Below are 24930 nucleotides of genomic sequence, written 5' to 3' on the forward strand. Positions count from 1 at the left end.
CCCGGGGTCCCGCGAGCGCGTAACCCGCTTCGACCAAAGAAACTTGGCCCCGCGAGGCCGGTGCCCGCCGGCGCGCGACGCCCGGCCGCCCGCCCAAGGAACTGCCCGGCGGCGGGCGCATGGGCGCGGGCCCGGGCGAAGGCAGCGGCTCTGCGCTTCCCTCCTGTCGCCGCGTCCTCTCCACCTGCCACTGCGGCCCGGATGCCCCGAGACCCCAGCCCCAGGCCAGGCCAGTCTGCCGGCCGCCCAAGGCCCAAATCAGGAGAAGCGATAACAACTGGAGCCTTTCTCCCTTATTCCGGTTGGAGCCATGCAGTGACCCTTCAGTTTGGGAGAAGCGGCTCTACTCGCCACTGCCTCCCCCCCCCCCCGCCAGGACACACCAGACACAACACCGCACACACGCACAACACAAGAAACACAACGGGGACACGCATGCAAAACAGTAAACACAAGCACACCACCCGAAACACGCACACGACACACTGAACACACCACAGAGTAAGCACACAACAAACTGAATACAACACAGTAAACACAGGCACACAGCAAACTAAACACACACCAAAGTAAATACATGACACAGTAAACACAGGCACACAATACTAACACATTTAATTCACGTACACAAAACACGCACACAACACACTAAACACACACACACCCAACACATACGCGCGGCTTTCAAAATACAGGGCTAAACAGCTCCCCATTCTCAACATTTTCAAACGCAAAAGGGCGGGCGGGGGGCGGCAGTAGGGACTGGGAGATGGAATTTTCTTCCTTCTAAACAGCCAAGGCTGCGCTCTCTTCCACCCCTACCCGGAGAAACACGTAGTAGCCTCGGGTACCCTTTAGGATGTGCTTTCCGGGATCACGTGTGGGAGTCGCCCCCACCCTTTCTCCGGCCTGATCCCAGGTCTTTCTGGACATAATGACCAGGTTCGGATAGGGCTATAAATCCACTTTTTCCCCCTCGTTTGGCAAAGCATTTGCAAAGGATGCAGAAGAGTAAGAGTGACAAGAAAAGGCCGAGAGGAAGATGGCTGTGACTGTCACATCCCAAGCGGCCGAGCCCCAAAGTCGGCGCCTTGAGGCAGCCTCCCAGCCTGACCGCCATCTCTCTGTAGGATACTGCACCTCTGATCAAGTTCAGAGGCATTTGGAGAGACCGCCTCAAGCAGCGCTTTACAACTGCAGCCTTTCACTTCCTGCCCCCCAATCCTCCCAGCCAAGACCTCACATTCTTTCTTTGCCAGTTTGCTGGGGGAAAACCCTGCCGGTAGCACATCTTATCGTAGTCACCCCCCTCCCATCAAACTCGCCCCAATTCTCCCTCCACATCCAGAGCTCTCTCCCCAGGTTGGAAGGTGAGTTCACTGCTGCCTAAATCACGGCATCTACCGAAAATAAGCTGGGCAAGAATGGCTTCGGGGTGGCACAGCAGAGGGATTCTTTGAGGGAGGGGGGATTTCAGGGATGAACAAATCTGCCGAAATCATGCAAATGAATTCCCTGGAGTCAGGTTTACTAAAAGGGAGGCTCCCTTTTCTTTTCTCCTTCCCCTTTCCTTCATTCCCTCTACCTCTCCTTGCCTTTCACCAACCCCCACCTCCCCTGGGCGCGGAGTTGGGTTGAGAAAGTTTGAATTTCCTCGCCGGGCGCTCCCGGGGAGCGTAGTTCTCAGGGCTCGCGGGGTGGGGAGGGGCTGTCTGTCGAGCTGTGGCCCGGCCAGCGCCGATGCGTGGGTTTCCAGGGAGCCCCATCAGGGACCCCGAGAACCGGCGGCCTTGCGGGACTGGGAGAAAGGGCCGGCAGCCGGGCAAGGGACAGCGGAAGGGGGGCGGACGAGCGAGCCTAGCTTGCCCCTTCTTGGGGAGGGGTCCGGAGCACAAGGCCGGGGGATGCTGCGACGGCTGACCTACCGGGTGCCCAGTGTCCGTCTTGATATGGCCACATTCCGATAATTAATTGCCTCCAGCACGTGCTCTGTAGTCCTGGAACAAAAAGGCATAATTCAATTAGATCATCAACCGAGAAGTGGGGAGGGGGATGCTTGTTAAGGGGCCGACTTGAGGCGGTGCAGCCAGGCCAAAAGCCCGGGCCGGCAGCCCTTCCCGGAGCAGCCCGGCCGAGCCCAAGCGGGCCGCTCCGAGGGGGTGTCGCAGCTCCATGGGGTGCAGGGGTCCTAGGTGCCCCCCAGAGGAGGAGACCGGGGCTTAATGAACTGCAGGGCACAGGCAGGCCATTTGGAATTCTTTTGCAGCTGGTTTGAGTGGAAGTTTCCTTTTGGGGGAGCGGGAACCCTGACCCTTGAAAGAGATTGGAAAGCGGAATCTCTCCAGATATTGCAAGTTACTGCATCTGAAAACAAAGCCACCCCCCAAAGGCAAACCACTCCAGTTAAGGGAAAAAAAAGTAAAGTTTTCCTGACGACCTCCAGCTACTTCCTCCCCCCACTAGGTTTTCCGAGGAGACTCCGGGAACAACTTTGGGGGACAGGGGGCTTTGGGGAGCTGTGTCTGAGAGCTGAGTGGTGGCCGATGGAGGAAAGCCAACAGCAGAAAAGTTTTTCCTGTACACAGGCTGGGACAAAACCGATGACAGCGCTGATTTTTTTTTTTTTCTTTTTCGTTTTTTCAGGTGAAGAGAGGAACCACTGGGTTGGCCTGGGCAGGATACGGTGACTGGAACCCAGGGGTGGTGGTTCTTATTTTCTGCTATAAGACTCCCTCAGCAGCTTTGGCTTACTGGGGTTTACATGTGTATTAGGTGGCGTAAATTAACCAATAAATCTCTTTTATGCGTTCCCCAGTTATATGTGGTCTGGTCTAAATATCCACGTGTCTATATGGATATGAAATATAATGGGATCCTTTCCCTCACACTGAGTTCAAACAGTAAATAGGGAAAAGATTTATTTTTATGCCGAAATCTGAAGTGAGAAATAAAATCAGAGAAACTGATCATGGCCAAACCAGCAAAGCTCGTGAGCAGACTTTTAGAACCTCTCTTGGAGAAGCAAGAGGGGGACAGATCATCCCGAGGGTCGGTGGGGAAGCACTGGCTTCCCTCTGTAACCCAGAGCCCCACTCAAGAGCACTTTTCCGCTCGGTGCAGCCTCCTCAAACACAAACATGTACAGCGCAGTCTGTTCTCGTGCAAGATTTCTTTCTAAACACATTTTCTGTGGCGGACGTGAAATTATCCTAAGTCGGAGACCTAGCAATTTTCTTTAAGTCCAAGGGAAGCACTGTAGTCTTTTCTTCTGTTTTGTATTTAGAAAAGGCTTGCAATCTAACACTCGCAACATTTTAAAGACCCTTTAAACCCAGCAAGCGGACTTCCGTTCTGCCAATGCTTCCTGATTTATTTCAATAAATGAATCTCTGAATCCAGGAAGGGAACTATTTCAAGACGCTGAATTTGGTGCCCCTGCCTCTCCCTAGTGGAGCACAGTGTTTCTCGCTGAAAGGTGTCCTTGAAATTCACCATTATTGGTTTTTTTTTTTTTTTTTCTGGTCAAGGACACTTTCTTCACTCTAAATCCCTATCCCTTCTTCAGAGTCCCACATGTTTTTAAAAGAAAGACTGCAAATTGCAACTTAAAAAAAAATGAAGGGGAAGAAAGCTGGGGAAATAACTCCTCTTTATTTTTTGTGTTAAGATAAACTCTTAATTGGCTTCAGTGACCAAGCTGAACTGTGGATCTCTGGATCCCCAGGACCAGCCGACATGCCGACCAACCGCTCTCTGGGCTCTAGATTTTATTGGTCACATCAGAGTTTTCGCTACTATCCCAACATTTGACAAATATTTTCTAAGCCCCAAATACCTTTCAAATTCGACATAGAATAAATAGATATTGTTAACCAACTCTTTAAAAAAAAAATCTCTTTTGCCTTTGTCCTCTGCAATCCGAGGCATATCACTGCCCAATGTAATGAAATGCAAACCAGACGGGAAGGAGACATTTTCATTGTACTTGTCAATCAAGACTGTGCAGACAGATATATATACTTGAACTTCAGAGACACAGGCTGAAGTAACAGGGCTGAACTTGCAGAAGGAAGGCAGAGAGTTGAACTGGAGCTATCAGAATCCAGTTTCAGATAATAAAGGGAGCCTCTGACATACAGGAAATGGAGCAAAAGCCCTGGTCGGTGAGCAGGTTTGCTCACCAGTGTAATGATTGGTCAAGGCTGGGCACAGGCTCATGTCCAGCTGTGGTCATAGCCCACCAGATCCTGCCACCAATGAGGAGTTATACCATTCTGGTGGTACCCAGCTGGTAGCCTTCAAGCTCTAAGGTACACTGGCAGTGCTGGGACTGCCAAAGGGGCAGGTCACATTGGAAGGGGACTCCCCATTTCCTTTGGCATCAGAGCACCCTGTAGGTGGGGAGTGACCAGGCAAGGAGAGGGAGACTCAGGCAGAGGCAGAGATACGTTTGATTTGTGTTTACAAGTCCTTCTCCAGACAGCCAAGGAGACAAGGGAAGGAGGAGGGACTTGGGGTGCTAAGCTCATCTGACATTCCGGAGCACACATTTACAGAGGATCCCAAGTTCCTTCTAGCTGCTACATGCCCCATTAGTTCTAAAATGCAAATTCTCTCGGATCCAAAGCAAGTGGTGAGTAGCCTCGGCTTGTCTGAAGGCATTTACTAATTCATTTCTCTGCCTTGAGACAAAGTCCTGCACCCAAGGTGACAGGAAGGGTATTTCTGGACCACATCAGGGTTTTTGGCAGTGACTCTCGTGCCTACATCTGGGGTTCCCACCGTCTATCCTTCGCATACCTCTATTTCCTTGGTCTAGGCCTATTCCACCATTTCATCTTCCTCCTCTCCTCTTCCTAGGGGCAGAGGCTGCATTACCTAATTTATCTCCTTTTTCGCCCAAGCTGAGAGAATTCCTGCCCCCTAAAAAAATGCTGTCTCCAACCAGTTTGAATGGTTGGAGGAATGGCGTTTTGTAAAATAGAATTGCCTGTAGTTTTTGCGTTTGGTCTGGGGTCATTCATCTAGTCCTTTCCAAGTGAGGGAATGGGAGGAAAGAGCTTTGATATTAAAACAAAGCATCGGGACTTCCTGCCTCCCCCATCTCCCCCCTTCCTCCCACACCAAACAAGACAAAGTGGGGGTGAATTAGACTAACTTCTGGTTTGGATATGAATGGCAAACTTTTGTATTTGTATGGAGCCAGGAGTTAAGGGTTTGAAGCAGAAGGAGGAGGAGGAGGGGGAGATTATGCAGTGGAGACGGTATGTGGCCAGTAAAGCCTGAACTCTTTTCTATCTGGCCCTTTACGGAAACAGTTGGCCGGCCCCTGGACTGGGGGTTAGACTGCAGCCTCCGGAGACGACTAGGGACTCTTAACTGGTGGGGTTCATCCACCACGACCTTCCTATTTTTCAAGCTTCAGTTTGAAAAGGACATGATTTTTTTTTTTCATTCTCACACCTCAATTATTTGCAGCAATCACTTTGGCTTTGGAGAAAGGCAAAAATGGGAAGAGTCAAGAGAGGAAGAGCCCGCGGGAGGAAGAGGGGACTAGGAGGGAAGAGAGGAAAAAGAGTTGTGAATATCTCAATCAGTGACTAGGCGACCTCTGACCTGGAGGGTGGTTTTATTGTCTTTCTTCTTTGGCTGGAGATACATAGTTTATTGACCCTTTCTGCGTGACTGAGCCCTGAGGGGCAACCTCAGCCACCAAACCCAGCAAGGCATGTGAGTCCAGGCTGGGGCGGCTGAGCAGCCTGCCTTCAGGAAGCTGGAGGGAAGGGACCCCAATTTCTCAGGCCTGAGGGGCTTTGAGGAATGGAGAGGTCACCTATCTCCCAGCTAACTCCCCCTCCTCAGTCAGGGCCTGGGGTCCACCCCTCTTCTCTTTCTCTCTCAGAAAAACTCTCCTTTCATCCCCCACCAACCCCCTTTTTAAACTATGTTGTTGTTACTAGTTGCCATCTAGTAAATTCCAACTCATAGCCATCGCATGTGTGCAGAGTAGAACTGTGTTCCACAGGGATTTCAAGGCCATCACCTCTCAGAAGCAGATCTCCAGGCCTGTCTCCTGAGGTGCCTCTGGGTGGGTTCGAATTGTCAAACTTTCAGCTAGTAGTCGAGCACTTAACTGTTTGCACCACCCAGGGACTCCTTCTTAAACTAATTTGTTGTTGTGTGCCTTCAAGTGAATTTTCGACTCATAGTGACCCCATGTGACAGAGTAGAACTGTCCCATAGGGTTTTCGAGGATGTAATCTTTATGGGAGCAGATCACCAGATCTTCCCCCCACCCCAGTAGCCGCTGAGTGAGTTCAAGCCACCAGCCTTTGGGTTCACAGCCAAGCACCTAACCATTGTGCCACAAAAAAAAAAACCAAACCCATTGCCATGGAGTTGACTCGGACTCATAGTGACCCTATAGGACAGAGTAGAACTGCCCCATAGGGTTTCCAAGGAGCAGCTGGTGGATTCGAACTGCTGACCTTCTTGGTTAGCAGCCAAGCTCCTCACCACTGTGCCACCAAGGCTCCTTAAGACTATAAAGATTAAAAAAAAAAAAAAAACCCAAGACTATAAAGATAGATTAATATAAAGATTCTTGGGTGCTCTCGACACCCAGTTTGCTAGCTATTGCCTTAGCTTGTCCTCTTTGGTCTGTCTCTTTCCACCTTCCTGCTCTTCCTCCTGGCCCTTTGACCTTACTAGGAATTTAAGATTGCATTTTCCCTGCTCTCAACCCTTGTCCCCTTACTTCACCTTTCCAGCCTGGCCCAGGCAGACAGGAAGAACAAACAGTTCCACCAGATCCAAGGAGGGATTCCCGTCAGGTAGTGCTACTAGATTTAGCACATAGAAATACAGGATATTCAGTTAAAGTTGAGTTTCAAACAAACAACGATTTTTAAAAAAATTTTAGCATAAGTATGTCCCAAATATTGCGTGGAACATACTCATAATAAAAGAGCATTCGTTGTTTATCTAAAATTCTAATTTAACTGGGCGTCCTGTGTTTTATCTGGCCACCCTATGTTCAGGAGTCTGGACTAGATGGGTTAATTGTTACATCAGTGGAGCTCACACCGAGATGGAGCCTAATGATGCCATGTGCAACGGGAGGGGAGTGGAGAAAGGACTACTTACTGTGCCTAGGTTTTTCCACAAGTGCCATTAGCGGAAAATAATAAACTTGGGGACCAGGTGCCCCACGCAGACCCGAGAGAGACCAAGAGGCAATTCCCGTTCCTGCTTAGTGGGAGTGCAATTTCTCTTAAGGGGGCCTGGGAGTCGCCCTAGTGGGACTGTGGAGGAGGAAATGACATGTTTTGAATTTAAAGCGAGCCCCTTCCTGGTCCTGCCTATGGAAACCCTTAGCTCTCGAACTTTGCGCCCGGCTGGACAGGGCCCACGGAGCCTCCTTCCTCCTTTCCCCACCCCGCGCCAGCTCCTCCCACTTGGACTCCTGCCCCTCCCCTTGGCTCGGCAGTAGGCCCCAGGAGGGAAGCCCCCATGTGCTTCCAACCAAGAGGCCTGGTATGCTGCAAAGGTTGAAAACCTGTACGCTGGGGTCCTTGAGACCCCCATGCACTGCAGGTAATCCTCTGGTGCAGTGACCTGAGCTTCCTATCGCCTCGGCCGGGCCGGAGGCCCGAGTCAACCCTGCCAGTTCTTTGGTTTGTTCAGCGTGTGTGTGCCTGCGGGCCCTCCCACCATCCCTTGGGTCGAAGTTCCGCGCTTTGGCTGCTGTCGCTCCCTCCTGGTTCCCCTTGCCCTCACTTTGCGGCCTTCAAGAGATGGAGGAGCCTGATTTCATTGCGAATGCGCTGAATGATGGGCCCTCGAGGGCGGTCAGGAGGTGGAGTTCTCCGAAGACCCTGTGGTTCCTCAGTCCAGCCCTGTCCTGCAGAGCTCCACCTGGACGCACACGCTTCCGCTCACACCAGCTCGTACAGGCCCCTCTGCAGCTGTCCAGGGCTAAAGGTCAAGTTTTCCTCTAGATCAAGGGCCGAGCAAGCACCAGCAGACACCAGTTCTCCTTCCCTACCCCCACCCCCAATCCTGTTATCCGTCTATTAAATCCGAGGGGGAAAAAACTCCATGGCCTAGAACCCCCTTTGCACACTCCCTCTCTACTACTCCCCAGTGCTGGATTTGCCCGCAGCTCAGTAGCCTCAAGAATATCCCAGAAGACTCCTCGCTCCCCCCAATCACCTAAATACCCCTTTCCCACTTCGCATAAGCTTACTAAGTCTTATATTTTATCTCTTCCTCCTTCGCGAAGTGGTTTTTGTCTCCAATAATTTCTGGAGCCAAGGGAGCCTCTAGCGCCTACTGACGCAAACGAGTGTTCTCGGAGGTTTACATAGCGCATAACTGCTGTGACTTTGGGATACACTTGCCTATCCTCCTGAGGAGTGGACGCCCCCTAGGAGTGGACGGGGACGAATTTCCTTGATTAAAAAAAACAAAACCAAACCCAGTGCCATCGAGTCGGTTCCAACTCACAGTCGACCCTATAGGACAGAGTAGAAATGCCCTATAGAGCTTCCAAGGAGCGCCTAGCAGAATCGAACTGCTGACCCTTTGGTTAGCAGCTGTAGCACTTAACCATTACGCCACCAGAGGTTCCAATTTCCTTGATCCGAAAACCAAACCCAGCAGTGTGTCCTTAAAAGCTCTAGCTCTGGTCTGATCTGTTATTTTTGTGGTTCTCAATTACAGTCTTAAATTTTAATATCCAGTTTTCTTTTGCAAACTTCCCCCTCCCAACTGATTGCTTACTTTGGGAAGGAGTGAGCTTGCCTGCCTTCTGCTCCAGGAGTAATAGAGTTGAAATCTCCCGTTGAAACCTCCTGGAGATCTTTGAAATATTCAGACGTCCAGACCCACCCTGATAGATTCTGTCTCACTTGGTCTGCAAAGGGGCAGCATACCATTATTTATTTATTTTTTGTTGGGCACTTTTAAGAATTTATTATCTGCATGAAAATATAAATTGGGTCCAATATTTGAAGCCCATAATAATATTCAAGTTTTTCTTTTTTCAAACAATGTGTGTTGCATTATGAAAGCAAAGCATTTGGATGTTTTAGTGTCATACCATTAGTTTTTAAAGCTCTCCTGGTGATTCTCTGGAGGGAACCACTAGGCTACCATAGTTCACTATCTGGAGCCTCCTTGCTCCTACCTATACCCTTCCCAGGCTGGCAGCCTTGGCCTAGACATCACCATCCAGGAGTGAGATACACCAGCTAGGTGTCCTGAGGGCAAACGTGGGAATCTCACTCCAGACTGCTCTCTCTAGGTGTTCCCTCTGTCCACCAGATGTTCCCATGGAGAAAAACCTCACCTTCAACTCCTGCCTCACCTTCCCTACTTTCTAAAAATGCTCCCTTGCCATACCCTCATCTGAAGTGAAAGGAATCAAGGGCTTGTGATCAAGAAATGGTTTGCTCCTGGGCCTGGCCCTATTTATTTTATTTTATTTCAACGGAAGGGCTACATTTTTGCTGTTACAGAACAAAATTTCCACTGGAGGATCATGAGGGATGTAGCTACATGAAGAATGGGCTGTTCCATCTTACTTCTCTCTCCATTCCACCCAGTCCAGCCCTGATCTCCTTCCAAAAGAAAGGAGATGGGGAGACATTTCCTCTCACTTGAAATTTTTCCCCAGGAATATTTTCTTTGTCTTACCCTCTCCCTCCCTACTACCCTAGGTAGACTTCCCAGGACTGGTGAAGTAGACCTTATGCCTCTTAGTTTCTAGATGATTACAAGGGTTGGAGCTGTCCAGGGATCGGGATCATGCACTTCAAGCTCCAGAGATATCTCCCTGAAGCTGTGGAAGGCAGGGAAAGATGGGGGCAAGTGGCTGCAGCTCAGCTGCGGAGTGACTTGACATCGAACTTAATTTTTTTCCCTGGAAAAACATTTAGTCACGCAAGCAATACACTTAGGTTTAGCTGGTTTTACTCTATTAAAAAATATGTATAGCTTGCCTGCTATATGCAAGACACCGTCTTAGGTATTTCTGGGGGGGGGGAATAAGAGTAAATGATGTCATGTCTCAGTATTACACATGGACCAGCACAACCTTTTAATACCCTGAAAGAAAATGCTGGGTTTGAAGTCTTAGAACAAATATTTCATGAATACTACGTTGATGGAAACTCTGGTGGTGTGGTGGCTAAGTGCCACTGCTGCTAACCTAGAGGATGGCAGTTTGAATCCACCAGGCGTTCCTTGGAAACTCTATGGGTCAGTTCTACTCTGTCCTACAAGGTCACTATGAGTCAGAATTGGCTGGACAGTAGTGGGTTTGGTTTGGTTTTTACTATGTTGATTACTTGAAAGTTTGGGCTACCTATCAGAGTTTACGTTTTTTAAACATGGCTCTCTTGGTTATGCCATTTCCAGCTCAGATGTGTTACTGGGCTTTGCTGGGATGATTACTCAAATGCCACTTTTATAGAAGAGTTTGTCTTCTTGTGAAGAAAAATAAAATCATCTTGAGTTCTTTATTTTCCCAATGGGGGGGGAGCTTCCAACATATTCTACTTTTGTCCTCTTCTGCAATATACAGTCTTCGAGATCAAGGGCTCCATTTTACATTGCTTACATTCTGGCCCCTTTAAACCAATTTCAAAGATGACTTGGTAACAATTTGAGGCTTATTATTATTATTCTTAATTTCACATTTCTGTAACTCCCCCTGAAACACACACACACACACACACACAACACACACACACACACAGAGCTAGCTATGGGTAAGTGATTTAAAGTTTAGTTTCACATGAGAGCTCCGTTTCTTGAACCCTATTGTCATTCTACAGCTGTGGTGGGTTCAAATCATTATTTTGAGTGGAATGCTCAAATGAGTCGGGAGGCAAACTACTTTGAGAGCTCGCTTGGCACTACTTTGTCATCACACATGTCACTTAGTTTTTACTGATTGCTTTTATAATGTAGGTCCATCACAAGTAATTTAATGAGAGAAAAGAAGCCCTCAGAGGTTAATAAAATGGAGAAAGTATATTGTGCACATGGTCTATAATATTGAATATTCTGATTTCATGGACCCACATATTAAACGAATTATTTTTATTATTACCAAGTGATCTTTTCCGTTTTTTGAAATGGACCATCCAGATATATCATATGCTGTTTATGTGTACTACTACATGGAAAGGATTACACCATTTGAAATGGAGCCCTCGATCTTGAAGAACATGGATTTTAGACATTTGCACAACCCCCAATATTTAAAAATATTTGGTGGGAGAAGTGATAGGCCTTCCCTTTTCCCAAAGAGAGGCAGTATTGCAAGACCCCTTTGCAAAGTCGAACGGGCTACAGAGGCCTCCCACAGCTCCCCCTGCTTTCTGTTTTCTTTCCTTGACTGGAAAGAAGTCAGAAGGAAATTTTCCCGAGCAGAAGGTGGAAAGGAGGCCTCCCAGTCACATGGTGGCTGTCCTCACCTCATCTCCCTCAGACTAAAAACCTTGACTCAGTCTCTTCCATTTCCTTTCAAAAGAAGGAACAAATTAGGACACCGGAAGAGATCTTATGACCAGTCCACCAATTTACTGTGTTGTGTTCTGGGGTTTGTTTAGGGGGCCACATCTGCATCTCATCTTCCCCCCTCTGTCCCCAGACTCCGCAGGTTTATATTTTGAGTTTCTGATCTCACTAGCACGAAGGAACAAAACAAAGTTCTCTGGTGTTAAGGCTACAACACGCCTACCATCACCACCACCAGCACAAACAGCAAATCATTGTTGAGAGTGTTGCATGGGTTTGCTGTGTGCCCAAGTTCTGAGGCTGGGCTAAGGCTGAAGAAGGGCAGTAGGCTAGGGTGTGGGGTGGAGGAGCAGCTGAAGTCTGCAGAGTTTCCCAAGAAGTAAGGGTGTAAGTGTGAATGTGTGTGTGTGTAAGAATAGGCCTTGTTTAGGCCCATTGCACATGCCGCCATTAGCCTCTCGCCTAGCCAAAACCACACTTGACAGTGCCTAGAGCCCAGCGCTTTCAGTGACCGGGTTCCTGCGAGGTCTCCTCTTCCTATCGGTCAGGAATCAGAGGTTCCTATACTTTGGGATCCCAGGGAGCGAAGTAACCGGAAGTTGTAGCCCAAAAGAAGGCCGGGGAGAGGGCAGGGAAACTTTCTCTCCATCCCCCAACCTGGAGACCGAGAGGCGCCGGGGAGGGAACACGCAGGCTGTTGGCTGGGGCCGGGCTGGAGGGTGGTGTCCAGCCCGACCGACTTGGCAGTCCTCCACCATTCCACTCGGTGCCCCGGGGGAACCTCCGCCCCTTCCTCTCCTCCTCTTTTCCTCCCCTCTGCCTCTGTGGGGCGCTGGGGTCGCACAGCTCCCCTAAGCCTAGACCCTCAGCCTGCGGATCCTGGCCGGAGGGCACTGGGGCCTGCGAGCTCGGCCCTGGGAGTGAAGGGGGCAGCCTGGCCTCCCTTCCATGCCCGCCGCCGCTGCTCGAGAGGGGCTGTTTAATTAAAGTGGAACCTGCAATGTATACGTCAGATAAAAGCAAGGCGCAGAATAAACTAATTAAAACATTGTGTTTGCAACACATTTTATTTCTCTCTCTCCCTTTTTTGATCTAAGCTGTGTTTTAAAGAAATGTCATCGCACCATAAAGCGAGCCGTGAAACGCCATTTCCTTATAGTGTGCGGCGCTTTTCAAAGGCTAGTGTGATATATTTTAGAAAAGGGATCCAGCTGTGAAAGCTTGCGTGTCTTGCCTTTACCAAACTAAGCTCTTGTCAATCACGCCAAGCCCTGTCCAATCACCGAGATCCTTTTTGGAAAGCAGCTCATCCCGCTGTGCTTTTATACCGCGCACCGCAGCCTGTTTTGATGCATTTTTACCAGCAAGTCCAGGCCGTGAATGATGAGGCCGCGGCCGGCGCAGGCCCGGCTTCCCGAGTGCCGCCCAGCCCTAACGAGTGCCGTCGCATTGTGCGCTGCGCAGACTTTCTCACGTGGCGGCCGCTGCGCGGGGGACCGCGAAGTCACTCCAGGCTTATGCTGGGGACCCCCGACTTGGCATAGCAGTGTAATCGCCTCGGCCGGGCCACCACTGGCTGGGTCGGTGAGGCTCAGTAGCTGCGCTCTTCGCTCCTCTGCCACGCGAAAGCCGGCCCGGGCGAAGGCTGGCCCTGCCCCTCAACCTCGGGGAGTCTGGGGCCCCTCAGGCCTGGCCTTTTCGCCAGAGCTGCAGGACGGGTGGGGGTGGGACAGTCAGTGATCCTGCTCCCAAGTGGGAGGTGTCTCTGCCCCAGCTGAGGTTAGGGCACTGGTTCCCAGCAAGCAGCCGGTGTTTTGTCTGTGCTCCTCCCCCAGCCCCATAGCGTCTAGAGTGGGGGGGGGGAGCTTCTTCAGCCTTCAGGGAAGCGCGGTCCCCGCCCTGAGGGGCCACGAAACCACTTGGCTCCTGGGAGCGCTCGCAGAGCCCGGACTGGGAGGCCCAGCCCGAGCCGCCCATCGGTGGGACCGGCCCAGTAGCTCCGGTCGGGCCAAACCTGCCACCCTCCGCTGGGCACCACCTGGCGTCGTGGGCCACGGAGAACCGGGAAGGCGCGGATGGCTTCAAAGGCCAAATATATACTCGTAAACAGCTGCGGGACAGCCACGGGGAAAGGGCCTACGGCGCCTTCCCGGATGCCGGGCAAAGGCTGACGGAGCCGCCCAACTGGAAGCCCGCAGATCACCCCTGACACACCCCGCCCCCAGCTTGGTCGCCCCGCCAGGGCTGGAGGCGCTTCCCGCCGGGGTGACAGGGAAGCTTTTGATCGTCACGTTGGCTTCCCGCCTCCGTGAGGAGAGAGGGAGGAGGCATTGCGGTCCTCCTTTCCGGCCGCGCTGGAATTGTTGCCAGCGTTTTTGTTTCCAGTTCCCTTCGAACTTGAACCGGGAGAGTGCGGTTTGGCTAAGGTCTCAGGGGATGAACCAGTGAAAGCCCTGTGAGATTTATGCGTCTCTAGAATCAACCAAACTCTGTAGGTTGAAATAGTCCAGCGCTACTCACCCGTCCACTCCGATTCTGTCTCTCTCCCACACTCATACACCCCCCGCATCACACGCTTCTTCCGTGCGCGTGTTCAATCTCCACGGGATGTCTCCCAGCCCTGCGGTGAGGCGCACCTCTGTCGCTGTCCGCTTCCTTCTGGAGCATTCCTCCGAGGATTTATCCGTTGTTGGTAGGGGCATGGGTCCGGCCAGGAGCAGAGGGCAAGGGGAGGGGGAAGCTCAGCTCCACTGAATGTCTGTCGATGGAAGGGGCATCGCTGCCCACAGTGGCCCTTCCCAAGGGGGCTCTTCCGTCACGACCACAGCCTCTGGCTGACCCTAAAACGAGGGAAGGAGAAGAAACCCCTAGTCCCCCTAACAGGCGGCCCTCCAGTCTGTGCCCAACCAGGGTGAGGCCGCGGACCAGCCGAAATCCCTGCCCAGTCCTGCCCAGCGCTCCGCGGCTCCCCGGGACTCCATTCTCTTCTCCCCACGGCCCCGCCCTGATCAGGAGCAAAGTCCTTATTGCCTGGTAACCCCTGGGACTCTCTGGTGTCTCCGGGAAGGCCTGGGGAGCCCGCCGAGACTTTGGTCTCGGGGCCACTGTTCCCCTCGGCGTTTTGTAAGACAAAGGGTGGGTTTTGGCCCCAGCCTTTGGCGAAGCCCGCGAAATATGAAAATACCGGGGCTGCGGGAGCCTGTGCACCATCGGATGTAGGCGCCAAAGGTTTCATCTTCCTCGGTTTAGCAAGTCGACAGAGGTTGGGATCTTGCTGGGACTCCGGGAAGACGCCGGTGTCTGTCTCTGAGCAGCAGATCAAACGGAAATTTCCGAAATGCCGGGTGCAATGGGGGTGGGGGTGGGGAGACTCTTGGTATAGATGTATGTAAAAAAGAAAGAAAGAAATCCTGAAAATAACGGATTCTTTGCATGCAGGGAGTTACTTGTTGCCTCCGGCTACCACGTTATTACCTTTCTTATATGTTGCATGGCGGCTCCAAAGAGCCGGCTTGAGCGTTTAGGTTTCTATTTCCGGGCATAAAGGAGTTCGAGCGTGAACTCGACGGCTGTAATAGGTACTTTGCCAACAGCGGCGACAGGGAGACAAGCACTCGTGCACTCGCCGGCGACGAGCCTCGGGTCTCTGGGAGACCTTTGGCAGGCTCCCCGAATCCAGCGGAAGAGCCCGAAGGAACGCCAGCTACTGGTCTGCCCCCAAACCGCTGCCGTCTGGGGCCCCGGGCTGTGTCCCGGGCACGCTCCCCTCCTGGCTTCTCCCCACGGCTTGGATATTTGACCTGTCTTGGCTGAAGGTCCCAGGGTCAAGCCAGGAAGCCCCACACTGAGCCAGGACTCGGCCCGAATGGCTGCCGCTTCCTCTCCGGCTCGCAGAGCCTTCCTTAGCCGCCTTCTCCAGGAAGCCCGCAGCTAGTCTTAGACGAAAGCTGGAGGAGGAGCTGGCAATCAAGGTGAGAAGCCAGGGAGCTCCGAAGATTTACTGCTGCCGGGAGAAGTGAGGTGGCACTCCCATCCTGTGACTAGCTCTTCGCTGGGAGGGTGGGAAAGTGTGGTTGTGACAGAGTGTAGGACAGTGTCACACATCATTCAAATCACAACCAGGAGCTGGCTTCCAGTTACATTGAGGATCCTACAAGTTGACTGACGTTGGACCAGTCCTGGCCCCTGTCGAAGCCTCAGTTTCCCGGTTGTAAATAGAGGGGTCCTTGAATTTTTCTTTTTCTTTCTAATGCATTGCTCATACTGCCTGGTCTCCTGCTGTAGACTGTGGGCTCATCCTGTTTCTTGGCCACGTGAACGGACTCCTGCCCATCCCCTTCTCACAGGTTCCACTAGAAACTTCTTTTGACCCTACCAATCCCGTAAACGGACTTTCTTTACCCCCTCCCCTGTCCAGGGCGTTGCCCACGCACAATTTTTTCCATCGCAGCAGCCAGAGGTTACTGGGGTCTTGGTGGTGCCCCCCACGAGCCCAAGGGCCAGGAAGCTTCGTAGTAGCAGGGTTGGGGTGGGGGCTGGTCAGCGTCTGCCTGGCCTTTCCTAGGCTGCAACCTAAGGGAACCGACAGCGCCCCCTCTCTGGTGGACAGAAGGGCCACTTGGCTCCTGCGCTGCCTCTGCAGAAACAGGGATTTTAAATGCTTAGGGGAAAACCCAAGTGATCCAGCCCAGCCAGTTCCTGGCTGTTGGGAGTCCAGGGATGAGCACATGCGGCCTGCGGGTGGGTGGCTCCTCAGTGCCAGTCTGCGATCCAGTCTGGCAAACCACACTGGTCAGGAGAGCTTCTTTCCCTGCCGCGGGAGCATTTCCTCGGCGGGGAGAGGCTGGAGGTGAGGATTCAAGGGTCTGTTGGGTCCCGCGGGAACCACGCTTGCTCGTTGGCCAGTGGCGGTCCATCTCCCCACCAGGGGCAGATTATCCAACAGGAAAGGTAAGCACGATGCTTACCTTGCTTACCAGATCATGGCAGTGCAATTGTTCATTACAGATTAGTAAGTAAGCACAAGTAAACCGTGCTTACCTTGCTTCCCGGGTCATCCCACGTCAGGTATTGTAAATTTGAAAAGAGGCTTTGATTCTGTAGGAAGGTGCAGCGGGGTTGGGAGAGAGACAGATGCCTTTCATGCCTAGAAGCAGAGTTTTTGATGTGGTGAAAAAATGTAAAATTGTTCACTACAGATGATCTGGTAAGCAAGGTAAGCACAGTGCTTACCTTGTCTGTTGGATAATCCTCTCCGGTTCCCGCTGATCCCCCGCCCCCTTCCTCCTGTCCCTCTTTCTCCTTCCTAGGCTCTGTCCCTCACATCCCAGGCTAAAAGGCAGGAATGAGTGGCTTTGCCCCTGACCTCCCCGGGTCAGCATGAAACGCCTGGGGCCAGCCCTTGGTGCTATGCGCAGAAGACCTGCTGACCTTCAAAGGGCCCGGCGCCCAACCCGGCTGCAATCAGCATCTTCTTTGCCAAGGTCTGGCCACAAAAAAGCCTTCCCTAGCTCAACTCTGCTTGAGGAGCTCAGCGACCGGCCCTTCTGCCTTTTGCATTTGTAATCTTTCTAGACGTGCATGTTCAACTCTTTATACCAGCCAAATCAAAGTTGCCGCCTCACCCGGCTCCCCCACTTCATCTTGGACTTTCCAGCCATTTATAAAATGCCTTTACAATGTTGCAAAGCATAGGTGTTCAGAATGCAAAAAAACAAACAAACAAAAAAAACCACCCACAACAACAGTTTATTCGGCACCTACCACGGGTCAGGCACTGAATGTAAATGTCTCAGAAAATTCCCACCACAATCAGCCCAAGTTGGTACCATTGCTCCTTCTGCCATTTTACATATAACAAAACTGAAGCCTGGAGCCAAGAGACTTGCTCCTAAGCCTTTAGAATCCAATAGCGTCCCTCCGAGGAACCCCGGTGGTGTAAAGCTTAAGCATTGGGCTGCTAACTGAAAGGTCAGCAGTTCGAACCCACCAAGAGGCTTTAGGGAAGAAAAGACCTGGAGTTTGCTCCTGTAAAAATTACAGCTTAGGAAACCCTACACTGTCATAAGGGGTTGCTATGAGCCAGAATCAACTCCACCACACACAAGAACAATCAGGCCTCTCCTGAATCAAACTTGTCTCAGGTATGAAGCCTCCTCCCTTACCCAACCTTGGTGGCCCCCACGCTCTTACGGTATTTTGCTCCTAAGACTCAAAGGGAAATCCCAACATTGGAGGAGAGGCTTTGGGTGGATGGCACAACTGACCACCTAGCCTGGCTTCAGCAACTGCCTGGCCTGGGGTATAAGATTCCGGGTCCTGTTAAGCTGCCACTGACTGGCTGTAGTCCTTTGGAGAGTCACATGGTCTCTGAGTTTCTTCTTTATCATTAAATTGGAAATATTGACAGTCACCTGCCCCTTTCTGGGATCGACTTCAGCATCAGGGGAGAGTCTTTGATGCTTTCTGTCAGGTACAATGCACTGTAGAAAACAGCTGATCCTAGGGGTTAAGACGGGATTTGAGGGGCCCTCGCCCACAAAGGGGGGTGCTGGGCATGACGCCTGTAGCTCCTGCTCTCCTCCCTGAAGCCGCCTCTGGTGCCTGACTAGGCACTGCCATGCCGCTGCAGCCGGGCAGGGCACTCATGGAGTCTGTGAAAGAGTTACTACAGGGCGCACCTGGCAGCCAGTGATTCGCTGGCTTTCTGCTCCAGAGCGCCCGGCAACAGTGTTTGCTGCTTAGAGGTCACTGGGGCCACAACCAGCTTGGGTCTGCAAAGTACGGGATCAAGTGTAAACAGGGGTACCTACACTCCGGTAGCCATTCCAGAAGACTTGCACTCAGGGAACTTTTTTTTTTTTTTTATAATTTTTATTGTGCTTTAAGTGAAAGTTTACAAATCAAGTCAGTCTCTCACACAAAAACCCATATACACCTTGCTACACACTCCCAATTACTCTCCCCCTAATGAGACAGCCTGCTCTCTCCCTCCACTCTCTCTTTTCCTGTCCATTTCGTCAGCTTCTAACCCCCTCCACCCTCTCATCTCCCCTCCAGGCAGGAGATGCCAACACAGTCACAAGTGTCCACCTGATCCAAGAAGCTCACTCCTCACCAGCATCCCTCTCCAACCCGTTGTCCAGTCCAAATCATGTCTGAAGAGTTGGCTTCAGGAATGGTTCCTGTCCTGGGGCAACAGAAGGTCTGGGGGCCATGACCACCAGGGTCCTTCCAGTCTCAGTCAGACCATTAAGTCTGGTCTTATGAGAATTTGGGGTCTGCATCCCACTGCTCTCCTGCTCCCTCAGGGGTTCTCTGTTGTGTTCCCTGTCAGGGCAGACATCGGTTGTAGCCGGGCACCATCTAGTTCTTCTGGTCTCAGGATGATGTAGTCTCTGGTTCATGTGGCCCTTTCTGTCTCTTGGGCTCGTAATCACCTTGTGTCCTTGGTGTTCTTCATTCTCCTTTGATCCAGGTGGGTTGAGACCAATTGATGCATCTTAGATGGCTGCTTGCTAGTGTTTAAGACCCCAGATACCACTCTTCAAAGTGGGAAGCAGAATGTTTTCTTAATAGATTTTATTACGCCAATTGACTTAGATGTCCCCTGAAACCAGGGTCCCCAGACCCCACTCAGGGAACTTTTGAGAGAGGGTTTCAGTGTGCACATCTGCTCAGTGCTCCCAGTGGAGTAATGGGCGCAGCTTTTTTGTCTCAGGAAAGTTAATGAGGGAAAAGTGCGGTGAATTTCCGCTCACCTGAGCCTTTGTGGCACAGTGTTTAAGAGTTACAGCTGCTAACCAAAAGGTTGACAGTTCGAATCCACCAGCCACTCCATGGAAATCCTATAGGCAGTTCTACTCTATCCTCTAGGGCCGTAATGAGTTAGAATTGACTTGATGACAACTTTTTTGGGGGGGGTTGGAGCACCTCAGGGTGTGGTGCGGAGGAACCCTACGGTGTGGGGTCCATGAGAAGATGGAAAGGACGTGTGGCATCTTGGGGACCAGAAGCCAGTGGGGGCCATCCAACACACTGAGCAGGTGTTAAAGAAGAGCTCTGGGAAAAAGTGAATGAGTGAGCCAGGGAGCGAGTGACTGAATAAATACTGCTCTAGTCTTGATTCGCTGCAGGGCACAGGTCTGGTATGTGCCAAGGGGCTTTGGAACAAGAACCCAAGGGTGTCCTGAGGGCAGCAGTGGCATCAACCCTTAGTCTTCCTGGATACAGAAGACAGTGGTCCACCTTCAAAATGCCCCATTCCAAAATAACTTCTGCTTGGGTTATGGAGAATCCAGTCTGACCTCCTCCGACCCCACCACAAACCACAAACACCACTCACACACACACACTTCATCCATTTATTCAATTGCTGATTCCCCCTCTTTCTGAGAAGTCCCACAGTCCTGAGAAACCTAGAGAGGCTGGGTAGTGGAGTAAACAGTGTACAGGCTTTGGTATCAAGCACTTTTAGGAAGGTTTGAATCTCTACATCTTGCCAGGAACTGGCTTCCTCACTCAGGGAAAGTGATTTAAGAACTCTGAACTTCAGCTTCCACATCCGTGAAACAAGATATTAATAATGGCACCTACTTTTAGGGTTTTCAGGGGAACTTAAATGAAATAGAGTGAGTGGTATGTAATGGCTCATTTAATGGTAGCTCTTGACATGAATAAATTAATTTCTGTTAAAATGACCTCCTCTGTATTGTGTCAAAGCAGGTAAAGTGACTCAAAGGGGTTAATGTGCCTCATCATATCTGTGAGATTCTGGGGAGAAAAGTGGATGAGGCTATTTTAAACATTTCTTTCAAACTTGCATCCAAATATGAGATTTATGCACCTTATCCCACCTGCTATCATACCAAATTATGATAGATACCCCCCCACCAGATCTCAATGGAGATGCATTAACTGAGCTCCTGTCAGTCCAGACCTAGCCAGGGCCAAGATGACAACCGCCCCCCAAGCTAAAGCCCAACACTGCTCAAGGAAGCCAAAGACCCTGCCCCAGGGGAATTTGTATCAACAGAAAGACTGCCCTTTCCTTCATTTACATTGCAATGCATTCTCAGGTGGACTGAAGGTAAGAGAATTACCAGTAGCAGCCCTGAATGCCTGTGAGAGGTCACAAAATACAACCTGAGGAACTGTAAGTAGCAGGTGGGGAGAGAGGATCCATCAGAATGGCCTTGAGCTACATGCATGGTAGGGATTGGGAAGATGTGCAAACCTACAACCCCATCAGCTTTCCCTTCCCTAATCATTGCTCAGTTATCAGTTCAACTCAACTTCTACCCCTAGCAAGGCACCAGCAACATGGCAATGACTCACAATGCCTAGGGCTGGCCCTGAGCCTGAGTCCTACCAATAGCAGAGTCCTGGAGAGGAGACAACACTGGGTACCTGAGTGAGGTGCTCTTAAGCAGGACAAATCACTTAAGCTATCTGGGTTTTAGCTGACAAAAAAACACAAACCCTCTGCCACTGAGTCGATTTCGACTCATAGCAACCCCATAGGGCAGAGTAGAACTGCCCCATAGAGTTTCCAAGGAGCCCTTGGTGGATTTGAACTGCTGACCTTTTGGTTAGCAGCCGTAGCTCTTAACCACTATGCCACCAGAGTTTCCAGGGTTTTAGCTGAACTCATTCATAAATCTGAGATGATAGACTGTATGATCCCTACAAGCCTTTCCATTCCTAAAGATCTTTGATCTCAGTCCTGTGTAAAAAGTCAAGATCCAGTTTGACAGGGTGGGGCAGAAATGGCATGTGGTACAGAAAGGAGACATGGTGCATTTCTAGGCCCTTTGGATTATTTCTAAGCAGAGGATTTTTCTTAAAAAAGAAATAGACGAGAAATCTACATGATTCATTACTTCAGTTATCCAGGTCAAGAGGAGGCACTGCCTAACAGAGAAAATAGAAGAAGTTTGCTGGCCTGGTGAGAATCCCCTGATGTGTTTCCTGGAGTCACAGTGGCCCCAGGTTCCAGCTGAATCTGCCAACCACAGTTGAAGAGTATATATACCTTAAAACATACAAACAAACAAACAAACAAAAAACCAAACCCATTGCTGTCAAGTCGATTCCGATTCATAGTGACCCTATAGGACAGAGTAGAACTGCCCCATAGGGTTTCCAAGGAGTGCCTGGTGGATTCGAACTGCCAACTTTTGGTTAGCAGTCATAGTGTTTAGCCACTATATCACTAAGGTTTCCCTATATACCTTCAAAACAACCAACCAAACAAACAAAAAAAAAACCCAAAACAAACAAAAAGTCATAGCGTTTAACCACTATACCACCAAGGTTTCCCTATGCACCTTCAAAAAAAAAAAAAAACAAACCCATTGCCATCGAGTCAATTCCAACTCAAAGCGACCCTTAAAAAAAAAAACCCCGAGGCGGAGCCAAGACGGCAGACAAGGCAGACGCTACCTCGGATCCCTCTTACAACAAAGACTCGGAAAAACAAGTGAATCGATCACATACATAACAATCTACGAACCCTGAACAACAAACACAGATTTAGAGACGGAGAATGAACTAATACGGGGAAGCAGCGATTGTTTCCAGAGCCTGGAGCCAGCATACCAGTCAGGTACAGCACAAGCACAGAGAGCTGCTCCACCCCCCTGAACTAACCCTGGGAGGGGGACCAGCTGGTTCCACGGGCGGCGTGGGACGCAGCCAGTAGGAGAAGTCCCCGGGAGGCAGCGACTGGTATTGGAGCGGGGAGAACATCGTCCCAGCCGGGACACTCGGTCACGGCACAAGCACGGGGAGCTGCTCCACCCATCTGAACTAACCCCGGGAGGAGGCCCAACTGGTTCTCGGAGGCGGCACGGCCACGTGGCTGGAGTGATGAGAAGTCCCAGGGAGGCAGCGACTGATTTTGGAGTCGAGAGTGCACCGTCCCAGTAGGGGAGCCTTGACGCTGGGCGTGGGGCTAGAAGCGGAGGATCTGACCGTGACTCCAGCGGGCCAGACCCCCTGGGGGCAATCTCCACACAGCTAGCACACATAGGTGATGCGCCCGCAGGAATCTCAGATATAATAGTCATTACAAGCAAGACAAGCAACTCTGGCTATATTCTGAGGTGCTAATCTCCTATCTCTCTGTTCCCTCCCCCACCCTCCCCAGGCGGCTTCATTAACATCTGAATAGCCTGAGCCAGAGGGAGAACTCTGATAGGGATCTGACTGCATTTTTTTTTTATCGGATTTTCTGGAAAAACTAGTTTCCCAGTGATGGCTCGGAGACAACAATCCATATCAAACCACTTAAAGAAGCAGACCATGACAGCTTCTCCAACCCCCCAAACAAAAGAATCACAATCTTTCCCAAATGAAGATACAATCTTGGAATTATCAGATACAGAATATAAAAAACTAATTTACAGAATGCTTAATGATATCACAAATGAAATTAGGATAACTGCAGAAAAAGCCAAGGAACACACGGATAAAACTGTTGAAGAACTCAAAAAGATTATTCAAGAACATAGTGGAAAAATTAATAAGTTGCAAGAATCCATAGAGAGACAACATGTAGAAATCCAAAAGATTAACAATAAAATAACAGAATTAGACAATGCAATAGGAAGTCAGAGGAGCAGACTCGAGCAATTAGAATGCAGACTGGGACATCTGGAGGACTAGGGAATCAACACCAACATAGCTGAAAAAAAATCAGATAAAAGAATTAAATAAAATGAAGAAACCCTAAGAATTATGTGGGACTCTATCAAGAAGGATAACCTGCGGGTGATTGGAGTCCCAGAACAGGGAGGGGGGACAGAAAACACAGAGAAAATAGTTGAAGAACTGACACAAAACTTCCCTGACATCATGAAAGACGAAAGGATATCTATCCAAGATGCTCATCGAACCCCATTTAAGATTGATCCAAAAAGAAAAACACCAAGACATATTATCATCAAACTCGCCAAAACCAAAGATAAACAGAAAATTTTAAAAGCAGCCAGGGAGAAAAGAAAGGTTTCCTTCAAGGGAGAATCAATAAGAATATGTTCTGACTACTCAGCAGAAACCATGCAGGCAAGAAGGGAATGGGATGACATATACAGAACACTGAAGGAGAAAAACTGCCAGCCAAGGATCATATATCCAGCAAAACTCTCTCTGAAATATGAAGGCGAAATTAAGATATTTACAGACAAACACAAGTTTAGAGAATTTGCAAAAACCAAACCAAAGCTACAAGAAATACTAAAGGATATTGTTTGGTCAGAGAACCAATAATATCAGATATCAGCACAACACAAGGTCACAAAACAGAACATCCTGATATCAACTCAAATAGGGAAATCACAAAAAGAAACAAATTAAGATTAATTAAAAAAAAATACACATAACAGGGAATCATGGAAGTCAATAGGTAAAAGATCACAATAATCAAAAAGAGGGACTAAATACAGGAGGCATTGAACTGCCATATGGAGAGTGATACAAGGCGATATAGAACAATACAAGTTAGGTTTTTACTTAGAAAAATAGGGGTAAATAATAAGGTAACCACAAAAAGTATAAAAACTCTATAACTCAAGATAAAAACCAAGAAAAACGTAACGACTCAACTAACATAAAGTCAAGCACTATGAAAATGAGGATCTCACAATTTACTAAGAAAAACGCCTCAGCACAAAAAAGTGTGTGGAAAAATGAAATTGTCAACAACACACATAAAAAGGCATCAAAATGACAGCACTAAAAACTTATTTATCTATAATTACGCTGAATGTAAATGGACTAAATGCACCAATAAAGAGACAGAGAGTCACAGACTGGATAAAGAAACACGATCCATCTATATGCTGCCTACAAGAGACACACCTTAGACTTAGAGACACAAACAAACTAAAACTCAAAGGATGGAAAAAAGTATATCAAGCAAACAATAAGCAAAAAAGAAGAGGAGTAGCAATATTAATTTCTGACAAAATAGACTTCAGACTTAAATCTACCACAAAGGATAAAGAAGGACACTATATAATGATAAAAGGGACAATTGATCAGGAAGACATAACCATATTAAATATTTATGCACCCAATGACAGGGCTGCAAGATACATAAATCAAATTTTAACAGAATTGAAAAGCGAGATAGATAACTCCACAATTATAGTAGGAGACTTCAACACACCACTTTCGGAGAAGGACAGGACATCCAGTAAGAAGCTCAACAGAGACACGGAAGATCTAATTACAACAATCAACCAACTTGACCTCATTGACTTATACAGAACTCTCCACCCAACTGCTGCAAAATATACTTTTTTTTCTAGCGCACATGGAACATTCTCTAGAATAGACCACATATTAGGTCATAAAACAAACCTTTGCAGAGTCCAAAACATCGAAATATTACAAAGC

The 24930-nt window shown here is 49.5% G+C and overlaps 1 long non-coding RNA gene across 1 annotated transcript in view; it reads right to left on the bottom strand.

Moving 5' to 3' along the window:
• The window catches only part of LOC126069500 (uncharacterized), a 1199210-nt gene that overhangs the window by 589662 nt on the left and 584618 nt on the right, over positions 1 to 24930 (bottom strand). The window lies entirely within an intron of this gene.

Source organism: Elephas maximus, chromosome X, assembly GCF_024166365.1.
Source record: "Elephas maximus indicus isolate mEleMax1 chromosome X, mEleMax1 primary haplotype, whole genome shotgun sequence".
Lineage (NCBI taxonomy): Eukaryota > Metazoa > Chordata > Mammalia > Proboscidea > Elephantidae > Elephas > Elephas maximus.